General features: G+C 41.6%; 1 pseudogene; it reads right to left on the bottom strand.

Moving 5' to 3' along the window:
* Nucleotides 1-4,643: 4,643 nt before the first annotated feature.
* LOC124506628 (high mobility group protein B3-like) lies at nt 4,644-5,224 on the bottom strand (annotated as a pseudogene).
* Nucleotides 5,225-5,992: the final 768 nt, after the last annotated feature.

The raw sequence follows: 5,992 nt of genomic DNA, 5'->3' as shown, positions 1-5,992 counted from the left end.
TTTTCATGATTAAAAGTTAATTAGCAGAGCACCTGGGTGGCTCACTGGGTTGAGTGTATCCGATTCTTGTTTTTAGGTCAGGTCATGATCTCGTGGTTTGTGGGGTCGAGCCCTGCATGTGGCTGCATGTTGTCAGAGCTTGGAATGCTCTCCCTCCCTCCCTGTTCTTCCCCAACTCGCATGTGCTCTCAAAATAAATAACAAAGAGTCAATTAGGGTTTCTCTCTGTAGGATTATATCATCTGCTAATAGTTCATTTTCTTTACTGATCTGGATTCATTTTTCTTGCCTAATTGCTTTGGCTAGGATTTCCAGTACTATTTTGAATAGAAGTGACAGGAGTGAGCTTTCTTGCCTTGTACCCAGTCATAAGGGAAAAACTTTGAATTTTTCATGATTGAGTATGATGTTAGCTGTGGGCTTGTCATACATAGCTTTTTTAAAAAATATGTTGTGGTATATTACTTTCACACCTAGTTTTTTGAGCATTATTTATCGTGATAGGGTGTTGAATTTTGTCAAGTGTTTTTTTGTGTACTGAGAAGATCATGTGTTTTTTAGCCTTCATTCTGTTAGTGTGGTGCACTACACTGAAAAATCAGTTGTGTTTCTATACACTAATAATGAACCACCCCAAAAGGAAATGAACAGTTCCATTTATAATAGCATCAAAAATTAAAATAGCAATAAACCTAACCAAAGAGGTAGAAGACTTCTGTACCAAAAACTACATTGGGGGCATCTGTGTAGCTCAGTTAAATGTCTGAATTCAGCTCAGGTCATGGTCTCACATTTTAAGCTTGAGCCCCACATTGGGCTCTGTGCTGATGGCTCAGAGCCTGGAGCCTGCTTCAGATTCTGTGTCTCCATCTCTCTCTGCCCCTCTACCACCCACACTCTGTGTTTCTCAAAGATGAATGTTAAAAGAATAAAAACTACAAAGTATGCTGAAAACTATAAAAAGAGATTAAAAAGAAATCCTACAAAAATAATAAAACTAAAGGAGATGCAGAGAAAGACAGATACCATATGGTTTCACTCTTATGTGGATCCTGAGAAACTTAACAGGAACCCATGGGGGAGGGGAAGGAACAAAAAAAAAAAGAGGTTAGAGTGGGAGAGAGCCAAAGCATAAGAGACTGTTAAAAACTGAGAACAAACTGAGGGTTGATGGGGGGTGGGAGGGAGGGGCGGGTGGGTGATGGGTATTGAGGAGGGCACCTTTTGGGATGAGCACTGGGTGTTGTATGGAAACCAATTTGTCAATAAACTTCAAAAAAAAAAAGATGCAAAAAAAAAATAAAAGGGTTAAAAAAAAACAAATAAAAATAATAAAAGGAGATGCAAATAAATGGAAAATGTTTTCATGGATTAGAAGAATTAATATTGTGAATTATCTTCTGGCTTCTTGTTTCCTGAGGTCCCAGCTGGGCTCAGGCCCTAGAGGTGGAAGCAGACCTTCAGCATTCTCCCATTGTTGCTATGGCAGCTCCAGTGTCAGGTTCAGCTTGACTTGATACACAGCTGGCTGCTCAGAGGGTGGAGTGATACAACTTGGGAGAAAGTTAATCACCCTTGGGGGTAGCTTTAACCAGTAAGAACATTCAACAGAAGATGGCAAGGAGTCAGCCAATAAATTAATCCTCCTTCTTCCTGAAGGATGTTCCAAGACACAGTGAGTCTACAGGCTTTCCAAAGATGTGTCAAATGACTAGCAACCAGCTGGGTTTTCTTACTTTCCACACTTCGTGACAAGTTCCTAAGTTTTTATTATATCATCATTTTTCCTTATATAGAGGTATAAGATCTCTTACACAAGGAACATTTGCGATTAAAATGTTGGTAATACAGGATACAACTTTGACATAACGGTGAGGAAGTTGAGGGCGAGAAATGAGGTAAAGTAGGGCCAATGAGCCTACCAAAGGCAGAGCCCGGCTTATCTCTAGGTCGTGTTAATCCAAGCCTGCAGTTTCTGTTACAGCACAACCGTGCTCCTTTCTATTCTATATAGGGTGTGCACAATGTAGTATCATATAAAGCAATAGCAGCAAACTTTGTCTGCAAAGGGCCAGATAATGTCTTTGGTTGTTGGAACTATTCAACTCTGCCTTTTTGGTACAAAAGCAGCCATAGACTATTCATAAACATAGCCATGTTCAGGACCCACTACATTGTATGTAGGGCCCAGTACACTATCAAGACTTGTGGCTCTGTGTTGAAGAATTTAAAAAAGTCTATAGTGGCCCATTAAACTAAATATGGGGCCCTAAGTGTGGTTCCTCAGTGAGTGCAGGTTGCATGCTCATGAGGTCAGCCTTGGCTGTATTTCCAGTAAAACTTTACTAAAACAGGTAATGGCTGGGTCTGGCCCATGGGCCAGTTTGCTGATGTCAGCTATAAAGAATGACATAGTAACATGTATCTTTGCTTGACCCAAGAGGGTTGTGAGTGGGTGCATGCTATGGATTTACCTATTCAGCCATCCTTGAACTTCTCCATATCTAGGCTGAAAGTCCATATACTGATACTTGATCTAGGATTGTCCCTTGGAGAGGGGTGGCCCTGGCCCCAGAAGCTAACAGGTCAGTAGCAATGGGTTCTGACCTAAGCACTTCTCATGCTGTTCCTTCTCATTTACCTCTGGGAAGACAAAACAGGCCTTTTTGTTTGTTCTTTTTTAACTCCAGTTAACTTTGTGTTGACTCTTCCTGTTAGTGTCCTTGACTTCTGAAACACCTTCAAAGACCACCTTGGAAATAAACACAGGGATCCTTTCAGAAGCCTGTCAGCCTTTGATTAGCTCTTGTTGACTTTCTAAGAACATGTCTTATCACTTCTTTTGAGTTTTCAGGGAGGCCTTTGTAGTATGTGGAATGAATATATATATATATAATTTTTGTATGTGCTTTGCTTCCCCAAATCAGAACTAGTCTCCTGGTGAGTTCCTGGACTTGGCCTGCTGGTTTCCATCACAGCCTGCTTTGGTCTCTCTCACTGGCCTAATGACTCAGGAGCCTCAGCCTTTTCGGGTACTGATGCTTTTCCAGGTAGTTACAGAATTAAAACAAAAAAACTCCATGGTACCATTAGAAGGAGTGCTACCTAGAGAAAGGATTTGGTCTGTATAACTGGAATAGACACCTGACTCTTCCTGTTCGTTCTCTTTGGGATTTGTTTTTACATTTGAAGCCGAAAATGGATTCGTATGATATGAGAACAATGAACTGAGCAATTATGCATTCTACAAGAAGCTCCAAATTCCCGTGACCCCTAGGTGGCTTAGTCAGTTAAGTGTCGACTCTTGGTTTTCGGCTCAGGTCACGATCTTGCGGTTTCGTTGAGTTCAAGCTCTGTATTGGGCTCTACACTGAAAGTGTGGAGTCTGCTTGGGATTCTTTTTCCACGTCTCTCTGCCCCTCCCCCCTTCATGCTATCTTTGTCTCAAATAAACATAAAAAAAACCCCTAAAAACTCCAATTTCCCTTATACAAAGTACTTAGCTGTAACAGAGAGATCATCTCTGGCCTGGATGGGTCTATGCCTGCCTGTGAGAATGACCTTGGAGCTTGTCTTCTCCGAGCATGATTCTCTTAAAAACCAAACAGGATAAATGTGGAATGTTGTAGCTGCCTTTGCTGCTGTGGGGGACTGTGCCTGTGAGTTGGCATGCAGGCCTCAGCCTAGGTGAGTAGAAAGATGGGTGAGAAACTGAGGCTGCGGCTCTGTGTCAAGGTAACTTCTACACAGCTTTTAGCCATTGTCTGGGGCAATGGTACTTGTGTCATGTAAATAAGACGTGAAGATAGCTGCTGGGCCTTTTTTTTTTTAATGTAATACTGTTTATTTAACTTCAAAAACATTTCAGCATTCTAAACATACAAAAAAAAATAACAGAACGCTGCAAATTGTGTTTAGTACAGAAGGTTCGTGAACTCTCATTGATGCAGTGGCTCTTCGCTTTGCTGACAATGAAGGGTTCTACAGTTTGTTTCAAAACAGTTTAAAACTACTGCACTTAACTAAAAAAAGATCCAAACACTTCTCGTGCCAGCTGACCCCCCCCCCCCTTTCCACAGCTAAGAATGCCAGCAGAATGCTAGGTCACTATATACAGAAACAAGACAACCTGAAGCTAAACAGATGCTCACTGCAGTGTCCACAGTCCCAGCCTCACAGTGCACGCCCTGAGCTACAGCCCCTCCAAAAGGCATCTTCCCCACAGCCTCAAGCCACGCAAGGAGCATCAATCAAGATCTTGTCTTGGTGGTTCTGTCCTTTTTTTTTTTAAACAAAGTATAGATACGTACAGTTGAGAACTCAGGATTTCTAGCCAATAACTATAGAGTTAACACTGCCTTATAAATTCAAAAAAAAAATGCCAGAAACATCTTTAAATGCCTTGTCAAGCCAACAGCAAAGTGCACAGAGTGAGGAGAACACGAGAGCCTTTTCATTTTAAAAATGTTTGGAAATATGTACAACTTTGATACAGTTTCAGGGTGCTCCAGACCCCCATGGCTGCTTCATGTAAACCACTGACAATTTCTAGAGCACTTTGAAGAGACTACAATATGACCATGACCCAATTGTGTAATTAAACCTAACGAGGGCAACACAAGGAGACAGATAAACAGTTTTTTTTATTCCTCCTCCTCCTTCTCTTCCTCCTCATCTCCATCTTCCTCTTCCACCTTTTTCCGGGCAACTTTGGCAGGACCCTTTGCGCCATCAAACTTTCCTTTAGACTTCTAGTCAGCGACATCCTTCTCATACTTATCCTTCAGCTTCGCTGCCTTGTTGTTGTAAGGCTGCTTTTCACTGTCACTTAAATTATTCCACATCTCGCCAGCCTCTTTGCCACATCTCCAATGGAGATACCAGGGTTTGTAGATTTGATCTTGGGGTGGAATTCTGAACAGAACAGGAAGAATCCAGATGGTGGCCTTTTGGGGGCATTAGGGTCCTTCTTCTTGCCTTCCATAGCTGGTCCATAATCCTTCATTTCCCGATCATAGCACACTTTGTCTGCCTTTGCCATTTCATCAAATTTAGACTTCTCTTTCCCAGACATTGTCTTCAACCTCTCAGAGCACTTCTTGGAAAATTCTGCAAAACTGACAGGGACCTCTGGGTTTTTCTTAGGTTCTTCTCTGCATGTCTGCAAAAAGAAGGCATAAGCAGACATCTTGCCCTTTGGTTTCTTGGGATCACCTTTAGCCATCGTGACTGTATTGTTTGCTAGTCTGGGCAGCCTGCTGGGCCTTCTTCCAGTGAGTTGAAGATGAGTATCTGCTGCATTTCTTGTCCTGCGTCCTTCGATAAACTTTCCAGTTTAGTGTTTGGTGAAAGCCCATCGTGTCTCCCGGGTCTGATGGTCAACCCGAACCCATAACAACCACTGTGCTGGATGTCATGCTGTCCACCTTCAGATTCAGCATCAGACAGTGGTTCAGACCTTGGGATTTGAATCTGATGACTGGGTTCAAATCCTGGCTCTACCAGTAACTTGCTGTATCCCACTGGGGAGATTATTTAACCTGTGTGCCCCAAATAATAATAATAGAGTACCTACCTGCTAGATTGTGAGGATAGAACGGGTTAGTACATGATGGGTCATAGAGAAATGACTGGCACAGATTGGGGCCAATAGGGCTGTGCTCAGTGAGTATTAGTTACTATGGCTTTTACTGAGGATAACCTCTTCATTGTTATGCAGCTTTTCACGTCAAGAATACTTTCATTGCTGTTGCACATAAATGAAAATTTGGCTCGATATTATAATATTGGCTCATTCATTTAAGAGAAGGACCTAATTATTCTATATTTTGCTGCTGACTTCTGTATCATAATTTACCCAGAACCAGTAAATCACTTTAATTTTCAATGTTTATTCAATAGCCATTTTCTTCAATTCTATCTTTCAGTATTCTATTCCAGCTGACCTATGTGATAGTTATTCAAGAAATCAAATATTCCTCTTAATATTTTC

Source organism: Lynx rufus, unplaced genomic scaffold (assembly GCF_022079265.1).
Source record: "Lynx rufus isolate CCGP_SWC_20201006 ecotype Redwood Valley unplaced genomic scaffold, mLynRuf1.p SCAF_11, whole genome shotgun sequence".
In the NCBI taxonomy this organism is placed as follows: domain Eukaryota; kingdom Metazoa; phylum Chordata; class Mammalia; order Carnivora; family Felidae; genus Lynx; species Lynx rufus.
The sequence above is the reverse complement of the archived record's forward strand: the minus strand, read 5'-3'. Positions and strand labels throughout refer to the sequence as shown.